The 12,808-nt window shown below is 41.1% G+C and overlaps 1 protein-coding gene across 1 annotated transcript in view; it reads right to left on the bottom strand.

Moving 5' to 3' along the window:
- Nucleotides 1-12,808, bottom strand: part of LOC147726028 (putative carboxypeptidase X1) — a 369,873-nt gene that overhangs the window by 212,913 nt on the left and 144,152 nt on the right. The window lies entirely within an intron of this gene.

Below are 12,808 nucleotides of genomic sequence, written 5' to 3'. Positions count from 1 at the left end.
CTCACTTATGTGTCTTCAAACCAAATTGATTTTTGGAAGAATGTTCTCGGCTTCCTTTAGCCTGAAACTCTCTTGATCTTTTTTGTCCTGCCTCATAGGTATCGGATCAGATGGAGAACTTCGCAGCAACTTGTCATTCTTAAGACCCCGGTGTGGTTACCTGTGTTGTCCTTGTCTGTCCTGGTAGACAGCTGTTGTACAGTGCTTAGCTCTTCCCTGGGGCTAGCACTCTAGACTTCTGCGAGTGTTCCCTGTTCTGGAGCTCTCCTTCGCCCTGTTGGCAGTTGGAGCTCTGGTCAGATGAGGGATGGTCCTACCTGTTCTTGTGCTGCAATAAACCTGTTTCCTGGAGCATCTACTTGTGGCATCTTATTTCCATTTACATCATTTGGCGACTTGGACTGGTGATGCGTCTGGCCACAGCTTCCTTGGTCGTTTTTGCAGTCTAATTGAAGAATCACTGAACGGTAGTCTCCAGCTCCCTCGCGAACCCCGTGTGGTTTACAGCGTAGAGCAGCTCTTCATAACAGAGGTGATCGCTATCTCGGAAGGATTTTTCTAAAGATTTCTACTTCCGACATCCCCGCCGTCCATGTGAGTGACGTCATCTTCATCAACGTCTCCTTGATCACGGTGAGCGCGATCTGTATGCGTCCTGGTGTGTCGCGTAGCAACCACGCTACACACATCACTGAAACGCATACTTGTGCGTATCTACGCTGGAGTGATGACGGCATAAGCGTGTCTGGGCTCACACGCTGAAGCGCATTCCTCTTCGTGCGCACCTCCGTCATCACGTTTAAACGTGAACAAGTCTACGCTCGACGCTGTCGGCCATTTTAGTTGTCGGTGGTTGCCTAGGAAACGCAATCCACCGGAATCTCCTTGTTTTTACCAGAGACAGCGTTGAAACAGCGTCGAGTGTTAACGGACTTCGGATATCTTTATCGCTGTAAGTGCCTGTTATATTACAAAAAGAATAGAATATTAACTGGATCATTTTCTTCTAAACTGTGTCACAAGTGCCCTGTATTCTACAAAAAGAATAGAATATTAAGTGGACCATTTTCTTCTAAACTGTGTCACAAGTGCCCTGTATTATACAGTTTTACTTTATTATTGTGCCTATTTAAAGCTGTATTCTCATGGCTCAAACAGTCAATATTGCCCTTCCACCGCAATTTTTGAGTGAGCCTGGGAATCCGTCTCTAACATGGGAAGACTGGATTGTCATGTTCAATAATTATATTCAGGCTCTAGATGGAGAGGATTTTTCACCAAAACGGAAAAAAGCTCTTTTAATGACCACTTTGGGCAAAGAAGGACAGCGCCTTTTCAAATATTTACCGCAAGCATTACCTTCTGGGTCGCTAGATGAATTTGATGAATTTAAAGAGGCAGTGGCACGTCTAGAAATCAGATTTGGTAAAGAAGAAAACCTAGTCCTACAGAGATATAAGTTTTATAAAAACAAACAGTTGGCAGATGAGAGCATTGATGAATTTGTTGCACGGCTACGTGAACTGTCTGTAAAGTGCAATTTCGGCCAAATGGCGGATGAACTAATTAGAGACCAATTAATCGTTCAAGCCAACAACAGGAAGGTCCAAGAACGATTATGGGCAGCGAAGAATCCTACGTTGAAAGTTGCTATAGAGTTAGCAAAAGTAGTGGAAGAAAGCGAGAAATGTATGAGAGAGTTACAGAAGAGTGGTGTGGAAACAAAAGTTGCAGAGGTTTCCAACAAGAGTATGTGTAGTGACAATAGTGATGATGAAGCAATGGCTATAGCTATTGTCAGGAAAAAAGGCTATATTCTTCAGAAAAAGAATATACCACAATCGTCAAACAGTAAGAATAGTCAAAAAATGTGTTCAAAATGTGGGAGTTCTTCACATACCTCAGATGCGAAGTTCTGCTTTGCGAACAATAAAGAGTGTCTTCGTTGCGGAAGGATGGGACATTTCGCAAAGATGTGCAAAAATAGGAATAATTCAAGAGTTACTGTAGTAAATGACTGTGGCGATTTGAAGCGTGATGTGAACAAGATATTGGTCTTGCAGGGATCGAAGGGGAAGTGCTTTTAAGGCTGACTTTAGGATTGACGAGAAAGTTGTCACTCTCATGGTGGACACAGGTTCCAAGTGGACCATCATCCCACTTTCCTTGATGAAGAGTGTGTGGAATGAAAGAGTTTTAAAAGAGTGTGACATTTTTCCGTCTGGCTACCAAGGCGAGAAAATTGACGTGTTGGGATATTTCGAGGCTAAGATTGAGTTTAAAAATAGGTCAGCATCTGGAAAAATCTATATTTCAACAGATGGACCGGCCATATTAGGACGTCACCATCAGTATGATTTACACATTGTGGTTGATCCCAGGTCTGATGATCCAGTGTCTATCGTTGATAATTCATCTGTTGATGAGATACTGGATAAATTTAAAAATGTGTTTAGGGATCAATTAGGGGAACTTGTAGGATATTCCCATCACATAATTCTTAAGGAAGGAAGTTGTCCTGTCCAACATAAAGTGAGGAGAGTTCCTTTCGCTTTGCGTAAAGAGGTTAAAGCTACTTTAGAGGAGATGCTTCAAGGTGGCATTATTGAACCTATCGAGGCGTCCCCGTGGGTTTCGCCAGTAGTGATTTCACAAAAACCTGACAATAAAATTAGGTTCTGTGTAGAACTACGTTCACTGAATAAGTGCGTTTTTGCTGATGTGTTCCCACTACCAAACATTAATGAGTTAGTCTCGACACTGAAGGGAGCCAGGTTCTTCAGTAAGTTAGACCTAAAGCATGCGTACCATCAAATTTGTCTAGATGACAAGTCCAAACCTTTGACCGCATTCATCACCAGCGAAGGGACCTTCCAATTTACAAGGTTACCCTTCGGACTTGTCTCTGCCGCTAGTGTATTCCAGAGACTTGTTTCCGAGGTCTTTAAGGGTTTAGATAAAGTATTATACTTTCAGGACAACATCTTGATTTATGGAGATTCCTTGGAGGAGCACAATGATATTTTACATAATGTGTTACGAAGGGTAGATGATGCTGGCCTAACGCTTAGAAGGGAGAAGTGTGCATTTCTTTTGAGAGAAATAGAATACTTAGGTTTTTGCCTCTCTGAGGAAGGTATTAAACCCAAGAGGAACTTATTGGAGGCCATTGAACTAGCTCCTTACCCAGTTGACAAGGATCAACTTCGGTCATTCATGGGTTTGATTGAGTTTTACTCAAAGTTTGTGAGAGACTTCTCTGCAAAGACCGCTTCCTTGAGATATTTATTGAAGAAAGGTGTCAGGTTCAATTGGACAGCTGAGCATGAGTCTTGCTTCAATATGATCAAAAGGGAACTTAAATCTGCTAATGTCCTTACCCCTTTTGATACTGCTCGGTCTTCTGTTTTGATGGTTGACGCCAGCACTATAGGTCTTGGTGCAGTTCTCCTGCAAAAACATGGAGGAGTGGAGAAGACCATTGCGTTTGCGTCTAGACCCCTGTCGGTCTCAGAATCTAATTACTCTGTCATAGAGCGTGAAGCTCTTGCTGCTGCCTGGGGCACAAACTACTTTAGAACCTACTTGTGGGGTTACAAGTTCGTTCTCCGTACAGATCATAAACCTCTTGTGAATGTCTTAGCTCCAGGTGGTGCTGGTAAGGGGTCTCCAAGGTTAGCGAGGTTGGCCTCTCGACTTCAGGACTATCAATGCGAGATTGAATTTGTTCATGGTTGGAAAAACATCCAAGCAGATTGCTTGTCGCGGCTTCCTGTTCAATCCTCTAGCTGTGATGGTCTTTCCAAGGATGTTTTGGATGATCTGGCTGTTGCTATTGTGGAGGATGTTTTGTTTGTAGGTGGTGGTTCTTTTTCCCGTGATGAGTGGTCAAAAAGTATGGGAGAAGATCAAACTTTAAAGGCTGTCATTATTCTTGTTTCGAAAGGAGCAAGAAGGGAGAGCACTTTTGACCCCCAAGTTAGACCGTATTTGAAAGTCTTAGATGAACTTTCCTTAGAAGGAAAAGATGTTCTGATGCGAGGTGATCGCTTTGTTCCTCCTGGTTCGCTAAGGAGCAGGATTCTTGATTTGGCTCATGAAGGCCATTTGGGCCAAAGCCTCACCCAGCGTCGTGTCAGAGAAAACTTTTGGTGGCCCTCTGTCGATAGGGATGCTGTGGACTGTGTACTAAAGTGTAGCTTTTGCAAAGAGGGGGAGAAGCGTCTGAAAATTCTTGGCTCACAATCATCACAAAAAATTGGTTTTGAGATTGTGCCTTGGCACAGTGTCTGTTTAGACTTCATAGGCCCTATGTGTGAACTACCTTTAAACCAACAGTATGCCATAGTTGTAATTGATTGTTATTCGAAGTGGCTTTGTGTACAATTTGTGAAGGAAATTACCACAGACACCACCATTAATTTCCTGAAGGGTGTTTTCTTGAATGAAGGATACCCCTCTGTCCTTATCTCAGATAATGGCACTCAATTGACGTCCTCTAAGATGGCTTCGTTTATACGCGATTGTGGCATCAGACATCAGAAGACTAGCCTTTACAACCCGCAGGGAAATGGCCTTTGCAAAAGGGTAAACCGTCTTGTCAAGGGAGTGATCCAGATGTTCGTGGAGAGTGGTTGTTTTTCACATGAGCATGTGCAGGAACTGGTCTGGGCGTACAGGTCAACACCTCATAAGATTGGGGAAAAATCCCCTTTTGAATTAATGCGTGGGCGTACTCCAGTGACTAAATTAACTCCTGCCTGGTTAAGGCGTTTAGACGATGAGGTTCCTTTACCCCACAGTAATGTCTCTTTACCTATTTCAGTGGGCGATCTAGTTAAGGTAAAACCGGGTAGGTGCACTAAGGGTCTTAGCAAGTTTAGGGGTCCCTACAGAGTGAAGAAAGTCTTTCCACATTTTATTGTTCTGTCCAATGGGGAAAGTTGGAATTACAGGAGGGTAGCATTATACCAAAAGAGGAAAGACTTTTCTCCTGATGATGTGGTGACTAATGGTTCAGGAGGGTGCAATGGTTACTTGTTGACTTCTGGTGGTCCTTTCTCCACCTCTATGCCAACTGTACGGGGGGAGGTGGGTAGTGGGGATGCTTCTACTTCTTTGAGTGTGCATAGTAGTTCTGTGGTCGATCCTACCCCTACCACTTGTGTTCCTGTTTTTTCCTCTTCTTCCTCGTTGGGTGTCGGATTGAGGAGCTCTCGCTCCCGTCGTCCACCCACCTATCTGAATGACTATGTGCATTGATCTTTTCTTGTACTTTACTTTTCTTTTTTTTATTTTCTTTTCTTGTTAAGGGGGGAAGATATGTTGTACAGTGCTTAGCTCTTCCCTGGGGCTAGCACTCTAGACTTCTGCGAGTGTTCCCTGTTCTGGAGCTCTCCTTCGCCCTGTTGGCAGTTGGAGCTCTGGTCAGATGAGGGATGGTCCTACCTGTTCTTGTGCTGCAATAAACCTGTTTCCTGGAGCATCTACTTGTGGCATCTTATTTCCATTTACATCAACAGCCTCCTGCTCTGGCTGGAGTTCCAGATATTCTAAGCTGAGCGACATATTAACACTGTGCTGCCCAAGCCTATTAGTGTATGACAGCCTCCCGCCCTGGCTGGAGTGCTAGATATTCTAAGCTGACCCAACTTATTAACATTGTACTGCCCAAGCACATATGTGTTTGACGGCCTCCTGCCTTGGCTGGAGTGGCAGATATTTTAAGCTGATCTGACTTAAAAACACAGTTCTGCCTAAGTATGGTGGTGTATGACAGCCTCCTGCCTTGGCTGGAGTGCCAGTTATTCTATGCTGACCCAACTTATTAACACTGTGCTGCCAAACCACATTGGTGTAAGACGGCCTCCTGCCCTTGCGGGAGTGCCAGATATTCTAAAATGATGGATCCTCATCCCAAACGGAAATAGCGGAACTGGTGTTGTGGCAGTGTACGATGACTCTCTATCGATGGGTCACCACTAACTAGGTAGCGAGTGTATACGCACAGAACTTTAGGATCAGTGGTACGCCATATGATGTACTGAAAGTGGGCGCGCCACATCAAGGTGTTTCGGTGTTTGTGGACTCCTGTGCAGGTTCTTCTCAGCAACCAGACATTATGTGAGCCATAAGTTGTGAGGGCGTCATTGCTTTGCAGCTGAATATTTTTGGCCAGAGTGGATATATATGCAAGGAGAGGTCTGGTCTCTTCGAGGCTGTCTTGACAAACACTGAAATCTGGTGAGATGTCAACTTTATTAAGAAATCAAAAGTTGTAAAGACCCTTGAAATTTATCGAGCACCACTCAAGGAGTAGATTCGTACACCTAGCGCGTCATAGAGAATATCCTCTATGCTTGATTCTGCTCTCTCTTGGTTTTATACATTGTACCTTTAAATGTTCCAACTGTGATCAGGTTTTAGATGTGGCACAGGTAGGAGATAGGACATTTCCACATGGTGATGAAGAAAGAATCGAGAACAATTCAATACAGATGTCTACAACATGCTCTGAGAGTTACTATCACTCCATCGTTTTCCAGTGGATCTTAATGTACAGCTCCAGTCTTGGAATAAGTTGAAGAAATACTTCTATAACTACGTGTTGTTTGTCAAGAAGGACATGATTAGCCTAGAAATAAAGAGATTCATGTTACTTCACCACAGAAGAACAGAAAATATTGATCCCAAATGTGAGGGTGCTAATTACAATGAGTCAAACGTAAACGATGACGCAATAGTATCACTGAATGGATGTTTTGGGAACAAATGCGCCATTAGGGGAGTTGATTTTTTGGTGTTAAATGGAATAAAAAAAGGGGAATAGATGAGTCTGTAGCTAGTTTTAAGGTCTTCATTTTGGAATATAAGTTTAGAGATGGAATAGATGAATTAATCAACAGATAGAGATGCTCACCAAAAGTGATGCAGTTCAAGAAATGTTATGGATTAAGAGTCAGTATAGTGGGTTTCGGATAAAGGGGGCATATAAAGGCAGTGCTTTAAATGCAGAACGTGGAGTTAAAAAAAAATCACACAGAAGCTTAACAAGTTGTTTGATGAAATTCAAACTATGTTAAAACATAAATGCTACTGAAGCCATTTAGGTAGTCCAAATATGTGTCAATGTGGAACTATGCGTGCTAATTTTAAAAACAATTGTAGTTAACACTTTCAGGTAAGTTGGCCTTTCTTCAGATTTTTCTAGGTCAAAAGGCATCCAGGACTTATGCAGGAGAGCGTGAGACTGTTGATCAATTTCCCCAAAGTCTATACAGGGGTAATTGCCCCATGAATAGAGTATGCTGCAACCTCCTGAAAAAAATCAGCAGGTCTATTACAGGAAACCTGACTGTGGTAGGACCACAAAAAGGTATTTGATCTATGCAGCTATGTCTGGCTACAGCCTCCAATTTCACCCCGCTGAAAGATTCGGGGTTGACCGGGATGAACCACCACATACCACGCCTTATCGGACCCTTGCTCCATCCCCTCTGACTAGTAAAGGTACCTGTGGCCTGGCGTAATGCTTCCCATAACAGTATTGGTCATCGTGTTTCAGACAGTTTTATCTCCATTGGTGACATCTCAACTTCAAGTTTCTGTACGTAGCCCACTTAATATCATTAAACGTTCCATTTGAAAAAGAGTTGAGCTGCCCATATACATATTGTTAGCATAACATTCACTCAGGATACTGACCCAATATTCTTGTCTACACTGTTATCATACATAAATTGAGAGTTATCCATCCAATCACATCTCATTCTACCAAGGCCCTACACCTAATTATTAACCAGTTCTCTTTTATATGTTCACTCTGTCTAATCTCTTGTTTTGTCGTTATTTTCTCATTAATTTACTTGAGTGAGATAATCTAACCAGTTATACCTTATATGTGATTAATGTTTTCTCTACGAAACAACATATCATAGCCTATTATATGTGCAACGCTACGTGTTGCACAAATAACTCATCACTTTGCCGTAGTTCCTAAGTTTGCTTTGTTCTCTATTTGTATTTCTAAAGTTAGGCACCTAAGCACATTTCCTAGAGACTAGTGTTCTGGCATAGTGCGTTACTGTACCTTCGACGTTTCCTGAGGTTAGTCTTAGGAATTTTATATGACACCTTTTTTGATTCTGATCCAAGAATGTAAAATTCTAAATATAATTCAAAATGCAGAAGCAGACAAATAGCTGATTAGTGATTAAGTTAAAGGTGAGTCAGGAGTAAATGCTGCTGGTTTACTTTAATGTTAATGTGCACTTGAGGAATGAAACTGCATTGTTCGTAGTTACTTGCAAACATACACATCTCTTCCTTCTACTGTGCCTCTATCTGCAGCAGTTTAATTCAGGTGCACCTCCTGTTTATCCTTCCAAATAAACAGTCCATTAAATTATCACTCATAGCAACAAATAAATAATGTTCCAAAGTTCCTTCAGCACTGATCACTCTGGCCCTTCTCTACTATTGATGAAATGCAAATATTAGTTATTAGTATTAGTTCTACTCCCTACATATCATTTGATTTTCATATAAATCTTGCCTACAGCAGATACTTAGATGAATGTCCAGATACGTCACCAGTCTACTCTATGGCACACTGTGTCAGTTTTGCGTAATCCCCTCTCCGTAGGTCATACTTTTTTTTTAGGTTTGACCTAACACATCTCTGTGGTCGAATTTCAAAAGATGGCCGCATTTCTGCTGACTCCTCTTCTAAATGATTCGTATCTGGATCTTTGGACTGCTATATTTGGTTAAAGAATGTTCTACCTTTTAATCTTCCATGCCACAAATCTAACAATCATCTAGAAATGATTTTTGAAACATGGTCTGGGTATTTAAATTCTTACTTAAAATCTCCTGTACTACTATACAAGCTTTCTCCAGATAGATGAGATGTCTGCAGGAGTGATCTGCATTTACTAGATGACAAGCTGCTTCCAGATCTGATTCCTTCTGCTCCAATTCGAATCGTACCTATTACTTCACAAACGATCAGCCTGACTTGGTAATACCTCTTACGTATGCTTTAAAGGTCTTCCAGATGTATATGTTGTCTGCAGAGCCTTTATTATAATCAAAGTTCTTTTCAAAACTTACAAGTAGGGACATACCAGTCTTTTGAAAAAAAAATTTATGATGTGGTATACACATTGTTCTAGCAAATTTAACTGACAAACTTAGATTCAGTGTGGTTCAGTTCATGAGGTAACACAAAATTATCTATTCTTGTGTGACTTCCAGACTGTCTGCACTGCTCCGCAACTATCGTCTTAAGTATATCATTATATAATTATCATTAATCCCAAACTATCTCGCCTTAAACCTTTGGTCATAGTGTGGATGCTTTCCTTGAAGAGGTCAACAATCACCTGCCCCTTGCATCCCTCTCTCCTTGTGACTTATCCATTCACTTCCTTCCTAATCAATGTGGCTGCTCTGCTTACTACTGCTGAGGCATTTGACCATCAATGTTCAGATATCCAGGGGCCCTAAGGCAGAACCTCTGAGCAAGTTACAATTAAAGGAGTTTTTTTCATTGAGATCATATATAGCATGGTCCGCTCCAAAAGTTGCATAAACAAATTTAATTCCCTGTATTCGATTTCCATTCACGAATACTAACTTTTACTGCTGCCATGTTGCTGCTACTTTTCAAACGTCTTCTTTTATCTTCCCTCTCAAATATTTTTTGTTCTTTCTCTCATTACTAGGAGTCTAGAGCCACTGCTGCCTTTTTATTTAAAGCTCCCACCCACGTGTCCCCTACATCCTTACCCAGACCCTCTTCTCCTTATATCCCCTCCTTGACCGAGCTGTCCTCCTTGGCGGAGTAGAGAGCAGGGCCTTCCACCAATGTAACACTCTAGATGGATTTTCTTCCTCGGATGGATTCTGAGCTGCGCTGTTTGTTGCAATGGGGGATCTTCGTGGGTGTTCTTCGCCCCTGTTAGATATATCATCCCTGAGCACTGTGCAGCACTCCAATCTTTTTCCCCCATTTAATGAATAATTGATAACTAAGATATCACAGGTTGTGAGGCAATCCAATTTTTTTTCTTATAACTTTATTTTTCCATTTTTAGTCATAAGGTAAAAAAACCGATAGGAGTGCTCATTGTCATATCTGCTGTAGTATAAAAATAATCATTTAAACAAAAGGACTTAAGCCAAATTACATCATCCTGTGGTAATGTCAGCCCCAAGGTTGTGCCTAAGCCATACACATGGAGAGCTACTATGCGTCCCCCCTTCCATGCGGAATATAAAATACCCAGACCATGCAATTGAAAACGGTTACAATGGCTTGTATCAGAATGACCTGACATATAGTTTATGTCTCCATTAGCAATGTATTATGCAGCTTCAGTAGGGTCTCTGCCTTCCTCTAGTTGTGTAAGGCAATCAATTGTTTGCACCCCACCCTATATCCATCTCTTACCTTAACATCACCATTTTTAATCCAATTTCCAAGATCACAATTTTTATGACAATAGACCTATCTTTGGATACTTATTCTAAGATTTAGGATTAAAGATTAAGGATTTAGGATTAAGATTGGTATGTGAGATTGTTGAACGATTTAGGCGCCTGGACTGCAGTGGCCTGGCATGATGGCACGTATTTCTTTGTTAAGTTCGGCAGCCTCCGAAGACATATCTTGAGGTATGAAAATCGTACACCCAGTTGAAGATTTATGCAATTGTAACTGCTGGGTGGTAAAATATAAAAGAAAGAAGATTTCCAGGTCGCGAGAGTGATGCTGGGGATTCAATAGTTTTTAATTCCGGTAGAGCCAAAAATAATCATTCTCCAGAAACTAGCATTATATCTCTTCTCAAATAGTTTCTACGTTTGGTCCCGTTTCTGGAATGTTGTTTATTTTCCTAATAATCATTATTTTATTTTATCAAAAATGCATTCATAAAAAGCAAACAAAATATAAACATTATAATTCCAATAATTTCCCTTTGTGTTATTGTTCCTTTTTTTATTTTTATTACGGTACTTATGCAGAAATGTTTCCATTGAGCTTAGTTTTATTAACCATATACAAACACATTTGGTATATAGCTAGCATTGAAAGATCTATTTTTTATAACCATGCTTCTATCATTATTATGAGTATGTGTGCCCATTCATTTACAGGCACGTATTTTAGGGCGTATTTTGCTGCCCAATAATCCTTGTCTAAACCATTTTCTTTGGCGTATTCTAGTAATGGCTGTTGTGAAATCATACTTAAATCTATTTGTATTATGTTGACGTATACATATGAAGAGAAATGTCAACAATTAAATAATGTAATTATGAACATATCTATTTCATAAATCTCCATTTCATAAATCTTTATTCGAATTCCAAGACTTCATAAAAGCACATTTAACAAATTTACAATAATATTAAAATCCTTATATAAAAGGTTTGTTGGATCATAGTAAACATCAGACATTTTAGCAAGGTTTCTATACAAAAAGAAAGTCAGGAATTATCCATTATTAATAAAATATGGTTATTGTCTTGTAGTTGCTGGGATTATATTAACCACAAAGCTTTCATGGCCCTAGCAGGCCCGGAAGACATTATCAAAATTAGGCAAGGGGTGACTCCTTGTGTTTCTGACATCATTAATGTCTCCTTGAGCATCGGGGTCATTCCTGACTGGTGTAGGAAAGCTGTTGGCCGTCTTGTGGTAACCTTTATAATAGATGATGATGGACAGGCTAACATGGGGCGGTCATCTTATTATATCTACTGGCAGCCATACTGCTAACCACATTTTGATTCCAAGGCTATCTGTGATTGGGTGGTGCTGTAGACCTTGATAGGTTTTCATCCTTTCTTAAAGGTTGAACTCAAGTAATTCAGCCAGGGTCATTCGCATCAGAGTTGTAAGAAGTAAGATGGGATGTTCCCCAGGGCGCCTCACTTTCCTCTTCCAACTCTATCTTCAGCCTCTGGCAGCAGTAACACGGGACTACCAAGTGATCACCAGCGTGCATGCAGATAACACCGGGGCTGTGATCAATCTTAAAGCCAATCCGATGGACACTAGCCATGGCCTCTTTGGTGATTTGAAGTGGGTTAGTGGTTGAACCCGGTTAAATCTTGCTGTTGACTACTAGGATCAATTTGTGAGAGACAATGCTTTAGCCTACCTCTATCGCGGTTTCTTCTGGTCCCCAGGCAGGTAGAAAGGCACTTAGGTAACCTACATGCATTCGTATCCGGACTTTAATTAGCATATTGTATACGTGGATACAACATTTTTTTCAGTCGCAGACTATTAAAAGATGTCCCTCCCTTCCCCTCTTTTACCAACAGATTCACGGTAGCAAATGTCGTTTATGCAATCGGGGCTGGCTTGCTTTATACAATTCTAGTTATTTTGGACTCAAGAAGGGTGTACACAAACCACAAGCTATCGAGACTGCTACGGTGAGATTAATATTGAACCTGCAGACATCTGAGGGAGTCTCATTCTATCTTTGTCAACTCTACTGGCTATGAGTCCACAAACCTATCAGTTTCAAAGTTTCCTGTGTGGCCTACCGGACCTATCAAGTCTGTAGTAATGTTGGCACTTCCTTTGTGGATAAAACAATTGTAAAGTCTGCCCCTACTCACACTTTGAGGGCTCGGAATCAAGGCTTGTTTCATTAGATATGGAGACTGCGGCTACTCTTCTCAGATTTAGGAAGAAACTGAAAACCTTCCTCTGTGCAGAATAAATAAAGATAGTTAAGAGAGGGCATCTTTGAAACAAGTTTCCATACTTCAGAGGCAACCCTCT

This window comes from Lissotriton vulgaris, chromosome 3_1 (assembly GCF_964263255.1).
Source record: "Lissotriton vulgaris chromosome 3_1, aLisVul1.2, whole genome shotgun sequence".
Lineage (NCBI taxonomy): Eukaryota > Metazoa > Chordata > Amphibia > Caudata > Salamandridae > Lissotriton > Lissotriton vulgaris.
The sequence above is the reverse complement of the archived record's forward strand: the minus strand, read 5'-3'. Positions and strand labels throughout refer to the sequence as shown.